Source organism: Gopherus flavomarginatus, chromosome 1, assembly GCF_025201925.1.
Source record: "Gopherus flavomarginatus isolate rGopFla2 chromosome 1, rGopFla2.mat.asm, whole genome shotgun sequence".
NCBI classification, from domain to species: Eukaryota; Metazoa; Chordata; order Testudines; family Testudinidae; genus Gopherus; species Gopherus flavomarginatus.
This window is the reverse complement of record NC_066617.1, coordinates 254,828,429-254,856,355: the sequence shown is the minus strand read 5'-3', so window position 1 is coordinate 254,856,355 and position 27,927 is coordinate 254,828,429. Positions and strand designations below refer to the sequence as shown.

The following is a 27,927-nucleotide window of genomic DNA, read 5'->3' as shown; positions in this document are numbered from 1 at the left end:
CCCAATAAAATCGGGACATCTGGTCACCCTAGTCAGAGCTAGCACTGTGAGAGGGACAAATTTAAAAATCAATGTTAAGTGAAGACAGAGAGGAATATGGGATACCAAGTTCCAGGTAACTACCATTCAAGTTTTACACCAGGGCTCTTTAATTGGCCTGTGGTGTCAATGTCAGTGACCAAGAAAGTTGCAGGAAAAAGATAAGGCAATTTGAAGAGCAACCAGAAAAGATGATAATGGCTAGACAGGGAGCTAGAGGAATGAGATAAGATTGTAATCCAGCAATACAGCTGCTGATAAAGCACAGAGTCACGTACCACCAAAATTCAATTCTCCAAGCCCTATGTTATTAAACTACCTATCTCCATTCTCTAAGCCAGTGTTCTTCAAATTGTGGGTCGCAACCCACTAGTGAGTTGTGGCATGTAAGGCGCTGGGTTGCCTTGCTCTGGTCAGCACCACCGACCAGGATGTTAAAAATCCCATTGGCGGTGCTGACGAGCTAAGGCAGGCTAGTGCCTACCTTTTCCAACACTGTGCTGCGCCACGGAAGCAGCCAGCAGCGGTCTGGCCTCGAGGCAGGGGGGCCACGAGGTTCCATGCGTTGCTCCCGCCCCGAGTACTGGCTCCGCACTCCCATTGGCCAGCAACTGACCAATGGGAACCGGGGGGCGCAGTGTGTGCGCTTGCACACCTCTGCCTAGGAGCCAGACCTGCTGCTGGCCGCTACTAGGGAGCAGCGCGGTTTGCAGTACACCCCAGCTGTGCTGCTGACCGGGAGCCACCGGAGGTAAGTCTGCACCCACACCCGAACCTCCTGCCCCAGCCCTGAGCCCTTCCCACACCCCAAACCCCTCATCCCCAGCTCTGTTGGGTCACGGACATCAACAATTTTCTTCAACTGGGTCCCCAGAAAAAAAAGTTTGAAAACCACTGCTCTAAGCAAGTTCATACTAAGACTGACTCAAAAAGATTATAAACATAGAAATGTTAGAAAAAATGTGGCTTACTACACACATAGCCCCAAACCTAACTAAAAATGCATATTAGTAATAGTTCATGCACATAACTGAACAGGAATCACAACTAAAGAAAGTTAAATATTTTTAAAAGAAGCCCCCCTCACTCCCTGTATATGATCCCAAACGTAGAACAAAGACAATAAGAATGACCACACTGAGTCCAACCAATGGCCCACCTAGCCCAGTAACCCATCTTCCCACAGTGACCAGCGCCAGATGCTTCAGTGGGAACAACTAGAACAGGACATTCTATCCACTCTCTGTCATCCAGCCTTAGCTTCCAGCAGTCAGATGTTTAGGAACACCCAGAGCATGAGGTTGCGTCCCCAATAATAGCCACTGATGGATCTATTCTCCATGAACTTATCTAATTCTTCCTCCCCCTCACCCCCCTCGGTTATACTTTTGGCCTACACAACATATCCTGGCAACAACTTTCACAGGTTAACTGTGCATAAAACCTAAAGCTGCTACCTATCAATTTCACTTGGCATAGGCAATGTGTAACTGTTGATGGGGGGTGGGTGGGGGAGCACAATGTAAAGGTTTGTTATGAACCCTGGCAGCAGAGGCGAAGTGTGTGAGGTAGGGAGCATGCCATACAGCTTTGTGGACTGCAGCATGGCCTCACAGTCACTTCTTCAGTGCAGAGCAGCTTCTTAGCATCTCCCAGCTCAGAGCCAGCTCCCGGCCCCCCTGGCTAGCCCCACCTTTGGCCACAGGCTCCTGGCCTTTGGCTGCAGGATCCCGGCCCCTCAAGCACTATTCCTGACTCCATGATTGATTCTGTGAGCTTGAACAAGGCAGCTGGGCCCAGTTCTCAGGGCTGCAGGTGCAGCCCATGCGCGCGCGCGCGCACACGCCTGCAAAGCTGCATGAGGTTAAATGCATGGCCTCCACCTCTGTATAATGCAGGATCCCCACCTCACCCCCAGTGGTGCACTGCGGCTTGTAAAGCACTTTGAGACCCTCGGAGAAAAACTGCATAAGCAAGGCAAGCTAATCACTGCTCTAGGGAGACATGACCTGTGAGCCAGCCTTGGAGACCATCCATGTTGCACTGAGACCGCCCAGATTTCTGCCAGCCTGAGGTAGCTCTGAATGCCCTTCGCTCCTCCCCCCACCTTCGGCAGATGGCTTGGGCTGTCCAGAGCAGGCTGAGCCCTGTGCCTGCCTGTGCCCCTCAACTCCCATGGCTAGAAGCACATGCAGGAGGCTGCCCTACCTTGCTGTTGCTCTCTGTGTGAAACGGCAGGTGGCACCGCCAGCCCAGGATGGCATTAGTGCCACTGGCAGGAAAGGAAAGGAGCCAGGCTGCACTGGACCCCTCACCACACTCTCCCCGAGCTGGGGCTCAATATCACCACCTCCTTCTCCTCTCTGCCAGATCCCAGCAAACTCTGCAGGTTCCCCAGGGCCCTAGTGCACAATGCCTCCTTAATCCCATCCAGCCCACTCTGCAGCCAGAAGATAGGAAGCAACTGGGTTATGTTATTGCACCAGCAGCAGCCTGGAGGCATTAGCTGCCTTTCAGCACTGTGCAGGTGAGGAGGAGAGCTGCTTCCAGCCATTGGGGGCGGGGGGGGGGGTAGAGAAGAGGAGAGAGAGAAGAATGAGCTCTGCAAGACACAGGCTAGAGGCAGCTCCTGAGCAAGGCAAAGGGAATAAGCACAGCATTCCTCACTAGATGGTTCTGATGTTTTGGTGTTAACCCTGGCAGAAATTGGGGGGTGGGGGGTGGGAAGAGACGGACACAACACATGACCCCATATCCCATCCCCCCGTGTTGCCTGTCATTCAGTGACCCTTGATTGGTGTGTTACATGAAGGGGCAAATAATACTTCCTTGTTCACTTTCTTCACACCATTCATGATTTTATAGACCTCTACCATCTCCCTCTTCCCACATCTTCTCTTTTCCAACCTGAACAGTCCCAGTCTTTTTAATCATTCCTCATATGTAAGCTGTTCCATACCCTTAATCAATTTGTTGCCTCTCTCTGTACTTTTCCCAATTCTTATGTTTCTTTTTTGAGACAGGGTGACCAAAACTAGATGCATTGTTCAAGGTGGAGTGTACAATGGATTTATATAGTGGCATTATATTTTCTGTCCTTTTACCTATCCCTTTTCTACTGGGTCCTAACATTGTGTTAGTTTTTTTGACTGCCACTGCACATTAAGCAGATGTTTTCAGAGAACTAGTCATGATGACTCTAAGTTCTTTTTCTTGAGTGGTAACAGCTAATTTAGACCCCAATATTTTGTATGTATAGGTGGGAGCATGTTTTCCAATGTGCATTGCTTTGCATTTATCAACACTGAATTTCATCTGCCATTTTGTTAACAAAATCACCCGATTTTGTGAGATCCCCTTGTAACTCTTCATATTCTCCTTTGGACTTAACTATGTTGAGAAATTTTGTATAATTTTCAAAATTTACCCATTCCTCCAGATCAATTAGGAATATGTTGAACAGCACAGATACCTGTGAGACCCCACTGTTTACCTCTGCACTGTGAAAACTGATCTAGCCTTTGTTTTCTATCTTTTAACCAGTTAAAGATCCATGAGAAGACCTTCTCTCTTATCCCATGAATCTTTACTTCGCTAAAGAGCCTTTGGTGAGGTACCTAGTTAAAGTCTTTCTGAATGTCCACGTACACTATATCGAGTGGATCACTCTTATCCACATACTTGCTGACACTCTCAAAGAATTCTAATAAATTGGAGAGGCATGATTTCCCTTTGCAAAATAGATGGACACAGTATGTTGGAGAGGAGTCCATTTGTCTGATAATTCTGTTCTTTGTCATTGTTTCAACCAATTTGCCTGGTACTGAAGTTAGGCTTACCAATCTGTAATTGCCAGGATCACCTCTAGAGCCTTTTTTAAAAAAAATCAGCATCAGATTAGCTGTATGCCAGTCATCTGGTATAGAGGCTGACTCACGCGATAGGTTACATACTACACTTAGTAGTTCTGCAATTTCATATTTGAGTTCCTTCCGAAATCTTGGGTGAATACCATCTGGTCCTGGTGACTTATTACTGTTTAATTTACCAATTTGTTTCAAAACCTCCTCTACTGACATCTCAATGTGGGACAATTCCTCATATCTGTTATCCAAAAGGAATGGCTCAGGTTGTGGGAATATCCCTCACATCCTATGCAGTGAAGACCAATGCAAAGAATTAATTTAGCTCAGTGTTTCTCAAACTGGCATCACCGCTTGTGTAGGGAAAGCCCCTGGCGGGCCAGGCTGGTTTGTTTACCTGCCCCATCCACAGGACAATGGGGGCTGCTGGAAGTGGCGACCAGTACGTCCCTCAGCCTGCGTCGCTTCCAGCAGCTCCCATTGGCCTGGAGCAGAGAACCGCAGCGAGTGGGAGCCGCGATCGGCCAGAACCTGCGGACAGGGCAGGTAAACAAACTGGCCCGGCCCGCCAGAGCCTTTCCCTACACAAGCGGCAACTCCAGTTTGAGAAACACTGATTTAGCTTCTCCACAACAGTCTTGTCTTCCCTGAGCACTTCTGTAGCACCTTGATCATCCAGTGGCCCCACTAATTGTTTGACAGGCTTCCTGCATCTGAGATACTTAAAAAAGTTTCTGTATTAGTTTCTCTGGTTTTTTTATAGTTGCTCTTCATATTCTCTTTTGGCCTGCCTAAATATGTTTTTACACTTGAAATCAGTCTTGAGAATTCAGTTTACTTTAAAAGAATAAATTTTTTTTCCCTCACCTAGAGATGACTTATGTAAAATTAAACATATCAGGAAAACTGACAGAAAATTATCTGACTTCTGTGAACTGCTCAGTAAACGCAGAATGTTAACTGCATTGCTAAAAACAGGTCCAGAACATTCTACAGCTTAACCATGCATTTTGTCCATTATATGGTTATATCTTGAAGTGTTTTCTCATTACAATGCCACAAAGTTTGAACAGTGAGTGGACTAGTATCCTCCACAGATTGCTGCTTCCAGTACTTATTTATGGACTCTATTTATAAAATCTGAATTTAGAAATGTCTGAACGATTTTTTTATCTGGATTTTTGTTTGTTTTTACTTCAAATGTGATTATAGTTGGAAAACCTACAATATAAAAATTGCACTGTTACTCAACAGAGCTGGTTCTGTGTGTATTTTACAGATCTATCTACTGACTTGAGTGACAAAAATTACTACTGCTAATAGTACAGAGTTAATCCAGCTAGGGGAGAGTGAGACAGCTTCTATTCCAACTTGGACATCATCATCTATATAAAGCATGAGTGGATGGGGTGGGATTGTTACATGCCATGGTCTAAAATGCCAGTGTAAGCAGACAAAATCCAGTTCCACGTTTCACTTACATCTGTTACCTCAGTCTATTTCAATGTATGGCTGAGATCAGCACCTGAATGAAAAACAGCTGGCTGAACTGAACACAGGCAAGACAGAGGCAAATTTAGGGTCTGTGTAGTCACTGCTTCTCAATCCACAGCCTACTTGTGGCCCAATCAGCACACAGCAGTGGCCCATGTGACATCCTCAGGGCCATACAGATAGTATATATATTGTGTGGATGCAGCCCATATAACAGAGACCTGCATATGCGGCACACAATGGTAAATAAGTTGAGAACATTAGAAGAGCTTCAATTATTCCAGATCACAATAGCTCGCCTTCTCTTCAGCATCAGTTGCTGAAAGCACATCTTCTCTGGCCTGGTCTACACTACGTGTTTAAACCGAATTTAGCAGCGTTAAACCGATTTAACCCTGCACCCGTCCACACAACGAGGCCCTTTATATCGATATAAAAGGCTCTTTAAACCGGTTTCCGTACTCCTCCCCAACGAGAGGAGTAGCGCTGAAATCGGTATTGCCATGTCAGATTAGATTTAGTGTGGCCGCAAATCGATGGTGTTGGCTTCTGGGCAGTATCCCACAGTGCACCATTGTGACCACTCTGGAAAGTGATCTGAACTCGGATGCACTGGCCAGGTAGACAGGAAAAGCCCCGCGAACTTTTGAATTTCATATCTTGTTTGCCCAGCGTGGAGCTCTGATCAGCACTGGTGGCCATGCAGTCCCAAATCCAAAAAGAGCTCCAGCATGGACCGTACGGGAGATACTGGATCTGATTGCTGTATGGGGAGACAAATCTGTTCTATCAGAGCTCCGTTACAGAAGAAGATATGACAAAGCATTTGAAAAAATCTCCAGGCTATGATACAGAGTCCACAGCACAGTGCTGTGTGACAAGCATAACGGAAAGCCAAAGAATCAAATGGACGCTCATGGAGGGAGGGGGGACTGAGGACTCTAGCTATCCCACAGTCCCTGCAGTCTCCAAAAAGCATTTGCATTCTTGGCTGAGCTCCCAATGCCTATAGGGTCAAAAACATTGTCCGAGGTGGTTCAGGGTATACCTCATCAATTTACTCCCACCTTCACCTTGTGAAAGAAAAGGGAAAAAAATAGTTTCTTGCCATTTTTCAATGTCACCGTATGTCTACTGCATGCTGCGAGACACGCGGTGCTGTGGCGCTAAACAGCAGCATCCCCTCCCCTTCCTTTCCTGATGGCAGACGGTACAAAATGGTGGAAAACCGTCATCAGCCCGTGAGTGCTCCTGGCTGGCCTCGGTGAGGTCAGCCGGGGGCACCTGGGTAAACATGGGAATGACTCCCAATCATTCCGGCAGATGGTACAAAACGGCTGGTAACTATCCTCATCATAGCAGCTGGAGCCTGAGCTCCATCAGCCCCCCGCCCCCTTTCGTGTCTAAAGAAAAGATTCTGTACTCCCTGGACTATCACAGCAGCTGGAGGCTGCCTCCCCCTCAATTTATCTCGCTAAAAAGTGAGTGTTTCTTATTCCTGCATTCTTTATTACTTCATCACACAAATGGGAGGACATTGCAACGGTAGCCCAGGAGGGTTGGGGGAGGAGGGAAGCAACGGGTGGGGTTGTTGCAAGGGCACCCCCTAGAATGGCATGCAGCTCATCATTTCTGTGGGATCTCTGGGGCTCTGACCTGGAACAGCTGTGCTCACTGCCTCTCTAGTAGACTTGCCCCATATCCTAGGCAGGACTGACTCTATTTTTAGACAAAACAAAGAAGGGAACGACCCGGGGAGTCATTCCTATTTTTGTCCATGCGCCCCCGGCCGACCTCAGCGAGGCCAGCCAGGAGCACCCATGACAGCAGCAGACGGTACAAAATGATTGATAACCATCATCTCATCGTCAATTTACAATGGCAGAAGGTGCAATAGGGATGGTAACCATCTCTGCTACCTTGCAAAGGCAAATGAATGCTGCTGTGTAGCACTGCAGTACCGCCTCTGTCAGCAGCATCCAGTACACATACGGTGACAGTGACAAAAGGCAAAACAGGCTCCATGGTTGCCATGCTTTGGCGTCTGCCAGGGCAATCCAGGGGGAAAAGGGTGCGAAATGATTGTCTGCCGTTGCTTTCACGGAGGAAGAATTGAGTGACGACATTTACCCAGAATCAGCCGTGACATTGTTTTTGCACCCCCATCAGGCATTGGGATCTCAACCCAGAATTCCAATGGGCAGGGGAGATTGCGGGAACTATGGGATAGCTACCCATAGTGCAACACTCCAGAAATCGACGCTAGCCTCGGTACATGGATACACACCACCGAATTAATGAGCTTAGTGTGGCCGTGTGCACTCGACTTTATACAATCTATTTTACAAAACTGGTTTCTGTAAAATCAGAATAATCCCGTAGTGTAGACATACCCTCTGTGCTGTGCTCACTACACTGGCTCTTCACTTAATACCTGGCAAATTTAAAATCACAGTCTTAACTTTCAAGGTCTGTCCATGAAATTAACCTTCAATATCTCAGAGTGCGCTCACTGCTGACAAGGATTTCCTGATATCTACATTCCTCTGGAATTATGAAAGTGTTCCACCTCAGGGATGAAGCTGATGAGAGTAGGAGACAGGGCAGGACAAGACTTTGGAACCCATCATCAGAGAAGATAAGAATAACCACTAATCTCACTACCTTCAAAATATATTAAATAATATTTTTAATTGACCACTTATCTAGGGTTATAGGAAAGAAAAGCAGACTTTGGGCCATTTGGGGATATTTAATTTATTTATTTTAAACATTTCAAGAAGTGCTCAGATACTGCAGTAATATTCTAGATCTACTGATCTAGATTTTAACAAAATTTATACTACAGAATTTTAATTGCTGTTGATGAAGCGCAAACCAGAAAACACAGTTTACACAACACTGATAGGAAAAAGGAACTCTCTCAAAACTTAATCTGGAAATCACTGAGAAAATGAAACATGACAAAATTTAGAGTCAAATTAAAATATTTCAAAGCCACAGAGAAGGCTGTCATGACTCTTTCGGCTACTCAGGCCCCTTCATTAAATCTCACTCCTGAGAGCCCCTTTTCCAGGATATGTCTGCAGAGGCCTCCAGTCTGGAGCCTATCAATTGTCTGACAAATCCCAAGTGATTTTGCAAGATAGCGGTTTATTGTAGGAGCCTAAGGGGAAAAAAAATTGAGTTACAACTTTCCATTAAACACATGCAATAGTAGTCTATTGTACTGTGTGGAGTTATCTATGTCAAATTATGTGACCTTCAAATATGCTTACCTCCCCAGAGTCAGATTTAATTTTTATGTCATTAGTGATACTGCTATGACACAAAATTTCCTGCATGTGGGCATTTCAAGATGCTAATGCTTAATCAACGTGACACCATTTAAAATAGATAACACTAAGATCTGCCTTTCCTATTTACTCAATAAGCATTCAGCTGTTTTGGAAAATGAGGATTCTTAAATAACACTGTCTTTCATAAAAAAAAAGGATATTCTTATTTAGAATGTTTCAGATCTATTTTCACAAATTGCAAATAGCTTCTCTCTGTTTCCCATACATAGAATCATAGAAGATATGGGATGGAAGAGACCTCAGGAGATCATCTAGTCCAACCCCCTGCTCAAAGCAGGACCAATCCCAACTAAATCATCCCAGCTAGGGCTTTGTCGAGCAGGGCCTTAAAAATCCTTAAGGATTCCACCACCTCCTTAGGTAACCCATTTCAGTGCTTCGCCACCCTCCTAGTGAAATAGTTTTTGCTAATATCCAACCTAGATCTCCCCCACTGCAACTTGAGACCATTACTCCTTGTTCTATCCTCTGCCACCACTGAGAACAGCGGAGCTCCATCCTCTTTGGAACCCATCCCAGCCTTTCAGGTAGTTGAAGGCTGCTATCAAATCCCCCCTCACTCTTCTCTTCTGCAGACTAACTAAGACCAGTTCCTCAGCCTCGCCTCATAAGTTATGTGCCCCAGCTCCCTAATTGTTTTCGTTGCCCTCCCCTGGACTCTCTCTAATTTGTCCACATCCTTTCTCGGGGGGGGGGGGGGGGGAACTGCATGCAATTCTCCAGATATAGCCTTACCAGTGCCCAACAGAGGGGAATAATCACTTCCCTCAATCTGCTGGTAATGCTCCTACTAATGCAGCCCAATATGCCACTAGCCTTCTTGGCAACAAGGGCACATTGTTGACTCATATCCAGCTTCTCACCCACTGTAATCCCCAGGTCCTCTTCTGCAGAACTGCCCCTTAGCCAGTCGGTCCCCAGCCTGTAGAAGTGCATGAGATTCTTCCGTCCTAAGTACAGGACTCTGTACTTGTCCTTGCTGAACCTCATCAGATTTCTTTTGGCCCAATCCTCCAATTTGTTTAGGTCACTCTGGACCCTATCCCTACCCTCCAGCGTATCTCTCTCTCTCTCCACAGTTTAGTGTCATCCGCGAACTTGCTGAGAGTGGGTTCATATTTCAATTGAATTACAAAGTGCAAATAGTTGTTATTCTACAGAAACAACTTGGTATTATTGACACTAGATAACCCATTTTAGGACCTGTTTATGCTAGGAAAATAATTTGTAGTTAAAAAGTTGTCGTGGGCAATTCACACCAAATAGCCCATGAGATTGAAATGAGCTTGGAAATAGTTTGATTACTAGTATAATCAAGGAGAAAAAGTTTAAGAAGATCTGTCTGAGAAAGTAAATGGAGATTACTTACTGTAACTGAAGGTTCTTCGAGATCTCTCATCCCTATCTGTATTCCACACATGGTACACGTGTGCCATGTACCAGAGTCCAAAAATTCTTCAAAGCAGTGGGCACAAAAGTCAGTGCGGGTCAAAGCCTCTCCAGTTCCTTTTCTTACAGCAAGCCAATTGGATGTGAAGCAAAGAGGAAGGAGGGCAGGTAGTGGAACGTAGATTGGGACCATCCACCTCGAAGAATCTCCAGTTATAATAAGTAACCTCCATTTCTTCTTCAAGTGATGGTCTCTGTATGTATTTAGGGTGACCACATGTCATGATTTTATAGGGACAGTCCCGTTTTTTGGTCTTTTTCTTATATAGGCTCCTATTTCCCCCCACTCCATCCCAATTTTTCACACTTGCTGTCTGGTCACCCTATATGTATTCCACAAGTGTGCGACTGGCAAGTAGTGTTCAGATGAGAGGAGGGTGTGAGGGAGGTGACAGCAGAAATGCTTGTAGTACTTCCCTTCCTACAACTGCATTTGCAGTCACTGCTTGGACTAGAGCATAGTGTGACGTGAACTTGAGAACAGAACTCCAAGTTGCTGCTCTGCAAATATCTTGCAGTGGAACGTCCAATAGATATGCCATGGAGACAGCTGTGCTTGCAAGCACTGAGCTGTAACACCATCAGGAGGGGGAATTTTTGCTATTTTGTAGCATTTTAAGATGCATCCTGAAACCCACTTAGAAATCCTGCGGGAGGATATGGCTTGCTCACATGATCTTTCTTCTCCAGCAATAAAGAGTGTCAGAAATTTTCTACGGGGGTTGATTTTTTGAAGGTAGAACACCAGCCTGAAGCGTTCTGTCTTTGGAAGAAGCAGAGACTTTTGGGGAAAATACAGGTAAGCATATTGTCTGATTGATGTGGAACTCAAATACTTTTGGGAAGAAATTTGAGATGTAACTTGACATAAAAACTATTTTGAAATGTTTTATATTACAGTTTAAATATCGAGTGAAGGAGGACATGATTCCGACTCAGGACATGCAGGGGTAAGAAAGAACTGGAGAGGCGTTGACCACACTACCCTCTACCTCCTCAGTCGGGAAGGGGAGCTAATACGCATACATGGTCAACGGACGCTGCTTTGAAGAACTTCTGGACTCCAGCACATGGAATAAACATAGGGACCATCACTTGAACAACAATACAGTAAAAAAGTAACTGCAACTGGTAAAAACCTATGCCTAAAGATGACCTGAATGATTTTAAAAAGGGGGAAGATGATGTTATGGAGACTGGAGAACTACTGAAATGATATCACAAGAGTATAGAACAAACACTGAGTGGGAAAGAATTTTTAAAGTCATATGGTTTTATAAACACCTAATCAATCACTTAAATTAGATAATATTTCAGAAAAAAATGTCTTTGTTAAAAAGATTCTACCATCTTTCAGGCCTTTGTACTTAAAATAAGAAGGAAAAAAGGCACAATCACAACTTTTAAAAGCATCTTTTTAAGTCATCTTTAAGATTTAGAGGAACTGCATGGCAATTAAAGAGTTAAGTTGCAGTGAAGAAAACCTCTCACAAGAGGACCAAGCCCTTGTCCCTACTTGGGAATAGCCCCAGTAGAACAATCAGTAGCCAGCAATCAATGTCACTATGTAGATGCTTCTCCCTAATTATAAATAAGGACAAGCTTTTGTTTTTGCCTGCCAAGTTTCCACTCCTCTCGTTTACTTCATTCTTCTGAACAGGCAGCATATCGAAATTTATAAAAATAAAATAAGTAGGTAGAATGAAGGGGGAGTGCAGGGAGCATCCACTACACAAGACAAAGCTGGAGGGTTTAGTATTAGACCTACCAGCCTTCGTATAACCCTTTAATGAAAAGGCTAAAGAATAAAGTGGAAAGGAATGTGACAATAGAGGAAAAATTATATACATTAAGTCATGCACAAGGAAACAAAAATTAGAAGGAAAATTTAAAGTGTTTATCTGTATGTTATACTGATGTGACATGCTGTGTGGAAGATAAATCCCAACAAACTTATTGCCGATCATAGACTGATGCCACCTATAGTGATTCTGTCAGTTCAAATGGAGAGCCATGTTTCTGTTCATCTTTAAATAAAAAGGTAAAATAATGAGAAACTACTGCCTAGACTGGCAATATTGAAGACAATATATGGTAAATTTTATGAAATGTTAAAGAACCCTTCCCTGCCTGGTTAAAATTTCACTAAATCTTTAGCGATCTCAACATGTGAAATAGTTAAAATGATCTGGTCCTAATTTGTTCTTCCTCATGTTTCACTTCACCAAAGCAAACATCACTGGTCTCTGAATTAAACTTAATTAGAAGCATTAGCACATTCACTGATTTTAGAAACAAAGAATACAGTTCTCAAATATATGAATTTAACCTTGATGTCACATGAAAGGACACAGCTCAGAACCACCATACCCTGCTACATTTTACTGCTAATCCCTCGGAACACTATTATCCACTTTTGCAAGGAATTTCACTTTATACTGTCTATAAAAAGCTGAAAATAAAACTGAACTAACCTTCTGTTCCCCAATAAAAAAAATCATATACTATATTCACTTTTTGTGTTCTAAGTAGAAAAGATGCAGGTATTTTAGAGTTTGATCAGAAGGATAAAGTGAGCGTCTCTGAAAAGAAAAGAAAGATATTCTGCCCTCATTTTGTTCAAAGAAACCGACCGGATTACTGGGATTAAGTAATCTTTATCAATCTTGCTGTGTTAGGTATATAAATATTCCATAAAAATTACTGAATTCCAGAACTCTACAGCAGCATTACAAACAACTAGTGGAAATTTGCTTTCACACAAATTATACATTTTTTGGTTCACTATTCATTGTTTTAAATCGAGAATGTATGTCTAGATTTGTTACATTTTTCAACTACTGTTACTTCAAATATTCAGAATATTTCTGTTCCTTTAGAATTTGTAGTAAATCACTAAAATCTGAATTCTATACCCTTTTTATGAAGGGAGGTGGGGCGGGCACAAATTCCACCCAGTTTGTTTATTAGGTTTCAAGGCCAAACTTCACCTCTGACTTATAATTGAACCAACTGTAAACCCTGCATACGATGGAAACCGCTTCAAACCAAGGGGTGTGGCAGCACCCTTAGTTCCAGTACATATGCATATGGGGACATGAACACCAGATGTGGAATGCACAGGGGCAATTGCTCCAAGAACCAATCCTTTTTATTTTACTCTAAATATACTATTGTCTTTAGTCACTTTCATTTAAATTAAATTATATATTAAGCACAGTACATCTTCTTAGCTGGATAGTTTCATATTGCATAAAATGTGTATTACCCACAGGAGATTAAATTAGAAGCTACTCCAGGAATTTAACAAAAAATAATTATTTCTTTTTTATTGATATCTTTAAGACAGTAGATTCTAAACTATTGAATCTATCATAAATAAAATGACACAAGTAAATATTTAAAATGACCTAATTCATCACCTTGCAGAGTGTATAGTAATTGTATTTATTTTGCTATAAGATATGTAGTGGACAAAATATATTTTAACTCCCTAACCAGCAAAAAGGGAGATTTTCATGAATTATAGTTAGGCATAATATTTGCAGCATACATTTGATGGTGTTGGATCATTTCAATCCAAGAATTAACTGACTTAAACAAGCTTGATGTTATCATACAGACATAATACACATACAACTAACCTGCTCAGTTTTATACACCACTTTTATATATATAACAAAATAAAAATGTGTAGCACTGAACAGAGAAAATACTTTGATATTTTAGATAGATTGTTATAGCAAGTAGCCAAACTACTTTAAACAAAATAAATCTACATGCACAAAGCAAATAGAATGGTCTGACATTAAAAAGGCAATATTTACAGTTACCATATCAGAGCACCTGAGATACTACAGTACTGTACTTTCCTATACTTAGAATAAGAAATTGCTGCAGTATGTCTGCTATTGTGCAGAGGCAACTTGGCTTAATGGTGACCAAGACAACAAAAGGATTTTGAACACTCACTGGGAAAGTGGAATGGGGGGTGGGGGGACTACTAACAGTGCATAGTATATGAAATTATACTAATGGCAGTTAGGTGAAGCCTTATACTTAAAGCGTTAAAGTACAATGGGGAAATAACTATTCTGTAGTAATTCATTACGAGTATACTAGCGAAGTTGACAAAAGTCAAGTGATATCACTACAACTAATTGTTAATTAAAACACTCACTCAGAGGTGTTCTACTCAAACAACACCTTGTAAGTATTTTCTAAATATATTTAGTCTGATGAGCACTGAATTAATGTACACTCTATTACAGCCAATACTTACCATTTTTATTTGCCAGTCAAATCAATTTATCCTGCCTATTTTTGAGGTATGGCAATTTGAAGAGAAGTGATCACACCACAATCTGCACTAATTAGTATCCTTGTTAATTGGTTCTACAGGGAGCCCAAGGACCAAATGACTATGGAATCCAAATTACTTTCTCATCCAAGAGATGCTCCCTGATGGAGATGGTCAAAGTACATTGGCAGGGCAGTGTGAAAAAGTTGGGGCTGTCAGTTCCATACTTATGCAGACAATCAATATAAGTGTAGACACTATCTGTGCCGATGGGAGGGTTCTCCCGCAGGTATAGTAATCCACCTCCTAGAGAGGCAAGTAGCTAGGTAGACAGAAGAATTATTTCATTGACCTAGTGCTGTCTACTTGGGGATTTAGGTCAGATTAACCATGTAACTATGCGGTGTGGATTTTTCATTCCCCTGACCAACATAGTATAACTAACCTAATTTTCTAGTGTAGACCAGGCCCAAGACTTTAGTATCTAGGACTGTCATTTCAGCACTTTTCATGTAAATTCTCACACTCACAAATTAAAAATACAGAGAGCAAAGATAACAGACTATGACACTGTTCCTAGGCCTGTCCCACAGGATGACTAATCTGTTAGAGGATAAAAAATCCTTAGGGTTTTTCCAGGTAGAATTTTATAGTTCTACTAACATTCAGGATATGCCAGAGGCCTGAAAGGGAAGAAAAAACTAGACAGATCCCCATCTTCTGATTAAGGTAGAACAGAAGCTATTACACAGTCCTGCTGGTGGAGAACACAAGGAAAACGTGTGCATGCATGTGCACACACGAGAGAGAGAAAAATGGTGTGAAAAAGACAGCTATAGGCTCAGTAACCACGTGTTATATTATGGCTTCAAGGCAAAGGTATTTTAACGACACCTAACTCACAGATAGATAATGTTTCGGTTTAGGTTCTATGTAGAAATACTATGCTTTAACTGCAGACTTAAAGATGTGTGCTGCCCAAAAGAAGTGGAAAGAAAAATTTGCAAATCAACCAGATGTCTTGAATCTCTCTCCTGGATAGGACTAAGTGTGTAGTCTTAAGCTCAGCAGTTAAAATGACGATGCTTTTGTCAACACATTATTGTGGTTGCATTCTTGATTTTCTAAGGGAACAGGAAATGGTCTTGCACACCACTGAAAGGAAACCCTTTTTTACATATTCTGCAACAAATAGTGTTACCTTCCAATCATCTGGATAGTAGAACAGTCCTGAAACTGAGATGTAGAACCATATTTTGGGAAAGAATTTGGTATACAAAGCATTTTAGCTACCTCTACAAACAGGACCCATATGAGCCAGAAATGGATGAGATTTATTATCTGAGAATGTGTCTACCTAGATATTGCAAACAAACTTATAAGGCAGAACATCCAAAGAATATATGGGATGATGATTATGATTCCACAGGTCACCAGAAGGTCATTGGTTGCACTACTGAGGCTGTCTGACTTTTAAGGAAGACAAGAACTGGTTTAAGAAGTGCATCATTTTGTGGAAACCATGATCCCCAAACACTATGGGAAGGTCGTTCAGACTTTTGATTTCCTGCAATATAATTGGCCATTGGAACCAGATTTTTTTCCCCACATAATATTCTACTTATCTCCATCCTTGCATGCCAACATAAATAAAAATTACTACACAGTCTTTCCTACCTGACATTAACTTTTGTTTTTAAAAGATTCTTAAAAATTCAGAATGCTTTCCTCATGGCCCTTGGTTCTAGCATACTGGCATTTATTTATTTTTTCTCTTAGTAGTACCATCTCTTGGATATTTTCCTACATTCCAAATGAGCTCCTCAGCCAAGTAGGCGAGCATTTGTGGATATTATGCATCAATTTAGTTAAAACAGAGATCCTCTTTAACTCTCCACTAAACACCACTAACACAGAGAGGCTTTCATGAGGTGATATGAAAAGTCATCTAGATAATTTGCCCTAGCAACCTAAAAAATTCCCTTTTCCTCCACAACCATGATCTTCCATGACATTCCATTGGAAAAATAAAATTGTTGACCAAATAGTGGAAGGTTTATGCATGTAGAAGACAGAACTTTTGCTGGAGCAGGATCTGAAATATCAAATTTTCTTCCATAGGAAGTATTAACCAAAAACTAATTGAGGTTAAAAATTGAGTCAGTTTCTATTACAGAAACATAATACAAATGAAAAGACACTTATACCTTATATAACCTTTGGAGGTCTCAACCAGATCATGTGACCTTAAAACGGTGAGAAGTCAACTCCTCCCTACAAGCATCTCCCTACATGTACCTGGATCAATACTGACCTTAACCAGTACAGGATAGTCTTTCACAGGAAACTCTCCATAGCATACTTTTCTGAATGTTGATCCTTACAATTTGGCAGTGACATGTAGCTGTAATCTTAATCTAGCTATCTGGCATTGGCTGCTGCTTACTTCAACTCCCTTCCACCTAGAAATTATTATATTTTCTCTTTCTCTTAGTCACTGAAGAGATGGCACATTCACTGTTGCACACATACAAGAAGTGTGAATACACTTAAGATTTTAATTACCATCTGTTCGGAGGGAAGAAAATTGTTCAGCTACTATGGGGTCTAGCATCAATATTAGAATCCTGATAACAAAATGTGAGTAATAAATCAAAGGTCAATTGACATTTTCTCAATCCTTCCAACTATGAAGAATCCATGTTCCTACTGATAGCATTCCCGGCAGTGAATCAGTACAAATGGCAACCTCATTGTTCAAATCTGACCTAAATTGAGAATCATGTAAAATAGCTACCCTCTGCCAGCTGTTTTGAGGCCTCAATACTGCTCCTAAGAGACAAGTTACATATATATTTGAGGTTCTATTTTGAGTCTCCTGGCTTTGGACAGTGTATGTATGTATACACACATGCACACTACATCTACATTTCGTACCACTGCTGGCTTAAATGAAATGAGTGAGATGATGATAGCTTCACTTCTCCTCCCCCCACCCCTACACACACACACACACACACACACTATATAGTCTAATTATGCAAGGTTACTAAAAAAAATGTAGAATGCACGTTCAAAGCACAAATGAAAATGTGCATGTTTATTTTTAATTGCATTTTCACTTTAAACCCCAGAGACCCAGGGTGGCTAACACTTTCAACTTAGAAGCCAATTAATTCTCCCAAAATCCCCAATCACAAAGTTCTGAGCCCAAATCTTACAACCTGAAGTCTTCAGCTTGTGTAATCAGTCACCCACCCTTTGGATAAAGCAAGAGTCGGCAACCTCTGGCACATGGCTTGCCAGGGTAAGCACCCTGGCAGGCCGGGCCAGTTTGTTTACCTGCCGTGTCGGCTGGTTCGCTGGAACATGGCTCCCACTGGCACTCCTTCTCCCACTGACACTCCTCTGATGTTACTTAACTGTGTCAAATATCTAGTAGTGATGTAGCATTTAGAGATATCCAACACATTATAAGCCAAATCACTTGTCCCATGATATAAGTATATCTACAATCAACTCACAAAACCTGTCACAGTTACATGCTTTAAATGAGATTACCTTAATTCTGGGTTGTTTCTACTTAGCGTATCACCTTATAAAAATTGGAACAAAATCTCCATCAATTTGGTATACTAGGTTGTTAATAATAAGTCCAGATCATGAGTATAGGGCCAGCTCCCACTTCTGCAACTGGCTCTCTGTGTGACCTTGGTCAAATCAGTTAAGATTTGATTTTTTTAAGGTGCTAAACACACTGATCCCCATTCAGGAAAGCATTTTAAGCACATCCTTAATTTTTAAGCACATGAATAAAGTTAAGTATATGCTTAAATCTTTGCTGGATTGGCCAGAGTACTCAGCATTTTACAGGCATAAACCCTTAATTTCTTTGTGTCTCAGAACTAGGAAATCTGATAAATCAAATTAAGAGGTATAGAGTTCAAAAAGGCAACTTTGGCTAGTAAGCTACACACAGGGTGTCTGTATTCAATAAGAAAAAATTGCAACTCCCCTTTTACCTTTTTTTAAATGAACTGAATTCTCAACAATTAATTTCAATTGTATGGCGGTTTTGTGATGATGATGTGGAATCTGATAATTAGAAACTGGATTGAAATCACAACAGTATATCACAGAAACCACTTCAGAGCCATAAGAGGGTACTATCTGTCACAACAAATCAGGGGTGCATTTGATGCTGATGTTAAGCATGAAAAGACTCCATATCAAATTATAACTATAAATTCTAGACTTGGTTCTGACAATGACAGAAAATGTTATAGTTCTACAAATGTAATGAGGATTGGCCAAATGTGCAAACATTGAATGTACAAACAAGTGCTCTTGAATGATCCATTTCTGATACTACTTAAAAACAAACATGGGTTTGATGTCCAAATAAGGACTTCTCTGATTATTACATTCACACAAAAAAATCTGTTTAAACTGGCTAACTGTTTTGATCAAGAAAAAGAATTAAATAATTTATGTAATGTAAAACACACTGTCAACTCTTCTCAAGTGTATTTATAGTTTGTTAATAAATTTTCATTGCCTAAAACAATTATTTAAAAATACTGTCACTGTGAGATGTTTAGTGCAGTATTCTTAATTTCAATCAATAAAAGAAACTAAATTTCAATAAATCTTTTTAATATAAACCTAGAGCGGCATTTAAGGGATTAGATTTACACCAGGTACATCTGTGCTGTTTGACATAATTGACTGAAGTTATGTCTACATTTAAACTGCTAGAGCAGCAAAGCTGTGGTGCTTCAAATCTACCTCCATGAGAGGCAGTGGCAGAATTTTTCTGGCAGCCTAGCACTGCCTAGGTGGTTGGTTGGTTGGCTTAGCTATGTTGCTCAGACGTGTGGATATTTCACACCCCTGAACAACATAGCTGGGTAAACTTAACTTTTTAGTGTAGACCTGACCTGAATCTTGTACCTATTTGGTTTGTACTCTTTATCCTCTTAGCAATTTATATTATACCAAAATGTGTATAGCATCAAGCTGGAAGAGTGCATAATATTTTCTTTAAAAGTTTTAACTGAATATAAATCCTGAAGCAGTCTCAACCACCTTGATGCCAAAACATAGTACATTCCAGGAAGCGTTCCAGCATCCATTGCCATCAGCTAGCTTTATTAAATGTTCTTATTTATGGTTCTTCTCCTTTAATGAACTACAGAGTTGACGTTTAAGATATTATAATAAGTGCCCGATCCACAAGGTGTTGAGTAACCCATACTTAGAGATACTTCAGCACTTTACTGACTTCTCCTACACAAGCCCTGGAGAAATACTTATTGGGGATGTCTGATCACAACCCAATGTGACATCATTTTGGTAAGCCTGTTGAGTATTTTGAGGCTGTGACAATTTTAGTTTGTACCTGTTTACATCTAATCTTGTCCAATTTAAGCTACACTTGTCCAAATCTACACTAGAGTGTTTACAGCGGCACAGCTGTACCAACGCAGCCATGCCACTGTAAGGATCTCTTGTGTAGCTGCTCTATGCTGACAGGAGAGAGTTCTCCCACTGACATAATTAAAGCACCCGCAATGAGTTGTAGTAGCTATATCAGTGGAAGAAGCTCTCTCCCACCGACATACCGCTATGCACACAACTACTTATGCCGGTGAAAATTATGTCACTCAGGGGTGTGTTTTTTCACACTCCTGTGCAACTCAAGTTTTGCCAACCTAAGTACTAGTGTAGACATGGCCTTAAACGCTCTCTTCTCCACTCATGTATATCATTAAATGAGCTAATTAGCATATAGGGTTATGAAGAAAGATGCTCTTTAAAAAAAAATAAAGCTCCATATATCCATTTTCTCCAAGTGCCTATAACCAAATTAATTCTTGCCAGTACACCTATGAATATTATCCAAACTACTTTAGCAAATATCTTGGATTGTAAAACTGTGTAAAATGTAACCCTTTTTTTTTATTCAAAGGAATTAGTAACAAGTCTCCCCAGTTTAAAACTGCAGAGTAATAGTCTTGGCAATACTACATTCTAAGACAGACTATATTTACACCCTCATGCTGGGATAACAATTTTTTGCAAATCAATCTCTCAAAAATCGTAGATTAGAATTTAGTGATGTTCTCATCACAAGATGTTCTTTAATGTGGCATTTAAGAATTTCTCTGAGTAAGACAGAAATAATTCTACAAGTGAAAAACGAAGCCTATTCTATTTGTGGACTTCAAAATGATATTGCCATATACACTCGATCACAAGCCTGTTCGTTTATAAGCCGACCCTCCCAAGATAGATAAGTAAAACTGGAAAATTTTTATAACTCGTTCATAAGCTGACCCTATAATTCAGAGGTCAGCAAACTTTGGCTCCTATGCCATCAAGATAAGCCGCTGGTGGGCCGAGATGGTTTGTTTACCTCGAGCATCTGCAGGCACAGAGGTAAACCTAAATAAACAAAGTGGCCCGGCACACCAACTGCTTACCCTGATGGGCCAGGATAGCAACTAGTGGGGAATTTTTTTGGGGGGGGGGGGAGGATGTGGGGGGGGAGAAGTTGGGAGTCAGCGGAGTAACCCCTGTGGCCACCCCTCATATGACCCCACCCCTGGCCCGGGACCCCCACACTCTCCCTATCCCATCCCTTCCCACCTTATCCGGGGAGGGCCAGGGGAGGATGTCTCTGACCTGGCTGGAGCTGTGCTGGCAGGCTGGGCAGCACGGCCAGAGCCTGCTCTGACAGCTCAGACCGGGCGGCACGGCCACAGCATGTTCCAGCAGGCTGGGCTGGGCATCATGTCTGCAACAAGCTCTGGCGGCATGGCCACAGACTGCTCTGAGGGGCGAGGCTGAGCGGCACAGCTGCAGCCTGCCAGCCCAGAGCTGCAGCTGCTTCGGAGGCTGGGGGGAGAGCAGCGTGGCCAGAAGTGCAGAGACTCTGGCCCCATCTCTTCCCTTCCGGCTGTGCTGCCTCTCCTTGCTCCCTCTGTTGAGGGGTGAAGGGTTGCATCTCACCTCTCCCTCTCTATACCCGTTCATAAGCCAACCCCCTTCTCTGAGTGTTTCCCTTTTTTACTAAAAAAATCTGGCTTATGAACGAGTATATACAGTAATTTAATTTCTTAGACAAACAAGTATCTGTATACAATAAAATTTACTGAAAACCATTACACATTAAACTTTGTGTTCTTCAATGTAACAGACTATTTTGACCATGTATATGTTACAACTTACACTAAGTGTCCTAGTTTTAAATGCATTAAATATGAAAGAAGATATTCTCAGAACACGTGCAGTCACTATATTACGTATGAAAAGCATAAAAACCACATATGGCTACAAAAAATAAACCATGCGTATCACAAAATAATTTTTTTGCCTATGGGAACCTAAGTTTGAATTAAGTACATATTTTGGACTTGATTCAGAAAAGCACTTAAGCATGTCCTTAACTTTAACTGTGTAAATTATCCCATAAATGGCAACTGCACTAGTCACAGGTTAAGATTAAACATGAGTCAGTGCCTTGTGTACAAAAAGCTTCTAACGCTGTCTTCTACCAAACTAGTTTACGTACTTCTATCTCTACTATAAGAAGAAAGTCTAGAGATATGCCAAAAAAAATAAAAAAGTGTACGTATGTGTGCACATACACATACTCCTCCTTAATTTCACAAGGATTGTTTTGTGTTTGTTCTTATTTTAAGTGGTTCACCTAACATTGACGCACAAGGTCTACCAGGAAATGACAAAACTCTGAGCTAAGTGGTGTGTGAATCCTTGACTACTATGTAACAGTATACTACTACAAATAGTGGCATTTCATCTTTCATATGAAAAACAGCAAGTATTGTTAAAAAAGGTTTGGTAAAGTCAGTGGTATTTTTTTGTTTTCACTTTTGTTATGATGCATCTTTGCCAATTCACATACAGTGAAATGTCCCCAAATTTATGCTAAAAATGCATTACAAATTACTATGCTTAAGTTAACCACTACAAACAAGCAAACATAAAAAAATAAAAATTATGCATTACTAAGCACACTTGTATATTTATTTAACAAGTGATGTTTAGTTTCTATCATTATACAGGTTCTTAACAGAACTCAAAACAAATTAAAAGCACATTCAGTACTTCCATATTACCTTCCAGCTAAAGATTTCAAATGTTTTATACATTTTCAAGAACTCAGTCTCACACATTCCTCTTCATTTTATAGATGAAGAAACTAAGGAGCAGAGAGATTAGATTATTTCTTCTCAACAATTTAAGAAATATATGGCAGAGTCATGAACAGAAGAACACAGATCTCATGACTCCCAGCTCTATACAGCAGCCACAAGACTATTCAGTGTTCTGTCGTATTTTTTTTTGTAAACCGAGGTCTTAGTAAGATGAAGCCTCTTCACACAGCATTCTGGTAAATAAATTTCTGCTAAATCATGGTGACAGAGTACAGTTGCCATGTGCAAATGGTGTGGTGTGTGGATTACGAAAATAGAAATTAACAAGATTCCTCTGTACAATGAATCTTGTATAAAACACAATTTAATCAGGAAACGTCATGTCTTTGGAAACTGCCCCAAAAATATCCTTAAAATGTACTCAGTACAGTTCTGCTCCTCCTTTATAAGAAGGCCATGTACATTAAGCAAGTGATAGAATTTTGTTTATTTGTCTTTAAACGTATACAATAGCATTTATATTATGGAGCTAGTTTTTAGGAAACCATGAGGAATCAATGCTGAGCCTGTTAATAAAACAAAGCTAAAAAACTATGGCTGAGTACTGTAAAAAAGAATCCTGAAGCAAGATAACCGAAAATATAGGATAAGAGCCAAATACAGCTCTCAGCAATATCTAATTCTTAAATCTGACCCTCTTCACTTATGAAAGAGAGAGCTAAAATTTACTTGGCTCAAATTAGTGGAGGAAAAAGCTTTTAACAATTTATAAGCACTGAAGTACATTAAACAAAGAGAGTACCAATTAATTCATCCAATTAGCTTCCTATCCTCTTAAATTATGAGAATGAGGCCAGAGTCAACTCACCTTTGGCACACTGTTAAAGGATCCAGACAGCAAAAGGCAGGATTCTCCAATAAAATTACGTTCACAAGAAGTCACTGAAACAGCAAAGATGCAGACATTTCAATTCTAGCAATAAATTTACCTCAGGATTTTTATCTATGCAATTTGGATTAAGCTGTATAAATTTTCATAAGGAAATTTGTACAGCAGGGAAAATATAGTGTGGCACAATTTATTTAAGTTAGTTTATTTGTTAGACATAATTTGGAATGATCCAATACACCAAAATTTTTTTCATTTTCAACAAGAAGAGCTATATATAGAAGAATTGTGAAGAATTTTAGTCCATCCAAATAATAAAAACAGCATGCTGTGAGAGGCAATCTGTGCATAAACTGAAGTAAAAATACATTAAGTTAAGAGGACCAAATTTGTCATAGCAACTAACTTCTGCCATTTCCTTTTTACAATAGTATATTAATTTGCTACCATGTTTAAAAATGCCATATAATAAACAGTGTTAATTATACCTGAGTAAATATTTTTAGTCATAGAATAATATTTTAGAAGGGTCTATGAAGGGCTTGAACAGTCATTGCCATTTTTAATTACATTTCAAACCCTGTAGCATGTCTGATAGTTCACATACTGCAAATTCATTAATTCATGATTGGTAGTACTGTGCTCCCAAAATGCTAACACATATCCACGGAAATAGCTAGCCTAGTTTTAATCAAACAAAAAAAATTCCAATTCAAGCAAGGAACAAAAATGACAGTTGTGTTTCGTTTCTTTTATGGTGTAATTTTTAGCTAATGAAAATTACTTCTCTGGTGGAGTGCCCTTGTTTGGTGGATGTATAGATCGCATCATGGAACGGGTCACCCAAATACCACAAGAAAACCTGCTTCAGTACAGAAATAAAACCCCCTCTGACTGAACACACTTAGTTGTTACCTACTACTCCACACTGGAACTACAACCCAGACTCAAGGAGGACCCCATCCTGAAAGAAATAATTTCTGAATCATCTTTTCTGGCCTTCAAACAAGCCCCAAATTTGTCCAAGCTCATCATCAGATGCAAGTTCCCCACAGATCAGGCCACACCAACTCAAAGGGGCACCAGATCCTGCCAAACAGATGCAAAACCTGCAGACATTATCTCCATTCCTACAATGATCAACACCACTCATAACTAGGTCCTGCTTTGAGCAAGGGGTTGGACTAGATGATATCCTGAGGTCCCTTCCAACCCTAATAATCTGATTCTATAACACTGCTTTCAAGACCTCTGGGTCCTACACATGCCTATCACACCATGTGGTGTACCTCATCCAGTGCACTACATGCCCTGATAACAACTATGTGGGTGAAGCCAGACAATCACCACGCTCTCTAATGAAATGACACAGGAAAATGATAAAAGACAAAAACCCCATGCCACCTGTGGGTGAACACTTTTCACAAAGTGATTCCACTATATCTGACGTATCAGTGCTCATCCTCAAAGGAAACCTGCACAGCCCTTTCAAAAGACAAGCCTGAGAGCTTAAATTCATTACTTTGCTAGACACTGTTCCCACAGAATAGTTATCAGTGATTCACAGTCATGCTGGAAGGGCATAACAAATGGGGTCCTGCAGAGAACAGTTCTGGGTCTGCTTCTGTTCTATATCTTCATCAATGATTTATATAATGGCATAGAGAGTACACTTATAAAGTTTGCAAATGACACCAAGCTGGGAGGGGTTGCAAGTGCTTTGGAGGATAAGATTAAAATTCAAAATGATCTGGACAAACTGGTGAAATAGTCTGCACTAAATAGGATGAAATTCAATAAAGACAAATGCAAAGTACTCCATTTAGGAAAGAACAATCAGTTGCACACATACAAAATGGGAAATGACTGCCTTGGAAGCAGTACTGCAGAAAAGGATCTGGAGGGTCATAGTGGACCACAAGCTTAATACAATTCAACAATGTAACACTGTTGCAAAAAAACACAACAAATATCATTCTGGGATGTATTAGCAGTTGTAAGCAAGATACAAGCAGTAATTCTTCTGCTCCACTCCGTGCTGATTAGGCCTCAACTGGAGTACGAGGGAAGACTGAAAAAATGGGTTTGTATAGTCTGGAAAAGAGAAGACTGAGAGGGGACATGATAACAGTTTTCAAGTACATAAAAGGTTGTTATAAGGAGGAGGGAGAAAAATTGTTCTTCCACACCTCTGAGGATAGGACAAGAAGCAATGGGCTTAAATTGCAGCAAGGGAGGTTAGGTTGGACATTAAGAAAAGCTTTCTAACTGTCAGGGTGGTTACGCACTGGAATAAATTGTCTCCCGAGGTTGTGGAATCTCCATCATTGGTGATTTTTAAGAACAGGTTAGACAAACACCTGTCAGGAATGGTCTTAATGCCATGAGTGCAGGGGACTGGATTAGATGACCTCTCGAGGTCCCTTCCAGTCCTATGATTCTATGGTGTTAATAGAGACATCAGACTTATGGCGTATTACAACAATCTGTAACACACTAACTCCTCTTTTTGTCTTATGAGTACAGGGATGCTAACAGGCCACTTCACCTTGAATGGTCCCTTGGAATATATGCACACTATTTACGCTAAACTATCTCTTTGCTCTTGTATTTAGCTGTGATACTCTGAGTATCTTTCCCAGACCAGAGGAAGAGCTCTGTGTAGATCAAAAGCAAGCCTCTCTCACCAATAGAAGTTGGTCCAATATTGCCTCACCCATCTTGTCGCTCTGAGATTCAGTAGACAAAGAGGAAAAGCAGAGAATTTTTGTGCCCTATTTTGGATTTATTGTAATTCTCACTGGAAATTAGCGCTCTCTATTAGCAATTATAAGATTAAGAGCGATCTTGAAGGGAGAAAATAAATGAAGCAATATCAATTAGTGCTGGGGAGGGGGCAGAAATACCACCCCCACACACACTTACTGATAAAAATTCTGTAACATCCTGTTAGGTTTGTACCAGAAGAATACTCTGGATAACATGGGGAAAAAAACGTTTATTTTTACTCAAAGTCTCCCTCTAATCCTAGCTCTTTTCCCCCAGTCCTCCACATACTTTACATCTAAGTAGCTATTAGATAATTAATGTGTCTCCACAAAATATTGTGCCTATTTGGTAACAACTTTGATTTCTTTTTTCTTTTGCCAGTTATTGTATCCCAGTTCACAGATAAATCCCAGTTCACAGATATGATTATTGTATACCTCCCCAGGCCTTTTTTTGTTTGTTTCTCATGTTTGATGGCAAAAGTAGTAGTTTAGATCAGAGAGGGGACTAGCGTTGCCAATTTTGTTTGGACGTATTCTTAAAGATTAATCTTTAATTAAAGATTGTTATGTGAAAAAACCTTCAATTCCTGGAGACTCCAGGCCAACCCTAGAGGGTTAGCAACCCTAAAGGGGACTGGGTTGGTTTTTTCCAAATATCTAAAAGGAAAACAATCCAGCATTTTTAACTGACAACCGTAGTTCCATTTTCTACATCTCAATCAACCTTCAGAAAAATAAGTCAAAATAATAAGACCACTTGATAGTGTCAAATTTTCAAAGGAAAAACAATACAACACAAAAACCTCTTTGCTATTACTGATTTGATACTAAGGTCTGGTCTACACCACTGTAAGTCAACCTATGTTGACAGGAGATGCTCTCCCGCAAACTTATCTTCCGCCTCTTGAGAAGGTGGAGTACAGACATTGACAAGAGAGTGCTCTGCCATCAACTTAGCTTGTATTCACCAGACCCCCTAAATCGACACCACTGCATCCACTGCAGCAGTGCCAGTTTAGCCAGAAGTATAAACAAGCCCCTAACACTGACACAAAACACAACAGAGGGAGAGGCACACAAGCACAAGATGGAGGGTAGTCACCATCTTCTCTTGGCTCCATTCTGGTTTCGTTTTTGTACCCTGTGAAAATCTTTAGCTGGCTGGACATGGAAAGCTATCCTGTTACATATTAAACTGAGAACCACCTCCTTCAAACAACCAATTTTTGCCCCCAACCAAAATCTTCACAGGTTAGGATGGGAAATGTGTGAGCTGCAAAACGACTGGCAATTCAAGGATGGGAATTTGGATCTCAAAAAAAGCTGAAAAAACATAGAACTTACTAATAAAATACTCATTACAAGAATATTTCAGTGACTAGAAAAACATCATTTTCCCCAGGACTACAGAATACAGAAACAAAGATTTGGACTGGAGAATACCTACGTCAATACAAGATTTAATAACACTTACAGAACTCTAAAATATTAATTGTAAATAGGCTAAAATACTATGATCAGACATGAGCAGCTGAACTTTAAAAACTCAGCATGACCTGGAAAACCTTTTCTTATGAATA

The 27,927-nt window shown here is 40.7% G+C and overlaps 1 protein-coding gene across 4 annotated transcripts in view; it reads right to left on the bottom strand.

The window, feature by feature from the left end:
• NCK2 (NCK adaptor protein 2) overlaps positions 1-27,927 on the bottom strand; it is a 166,497-nt gene that overhangs the window by 78,293 nt on the left and 60,277 nt on the right. For 3 of the 4 annotated variants that reach the window (XM_050922570.1, XM_050922578.1, XM_050922561.1), the window contains one exon: positions 23,556-23,629. The exons of the other annotated variant lie outside the window; for it this stretch is intronic. The gene's annotated coding sequence lies outside the window, so the exon portion shown is untranslated. The remainder of the gene's footprint in view (positions 1-23,555; positions 23,630-27,927) is intronic. 4 annotated transcript variants of the gene reach the window in all.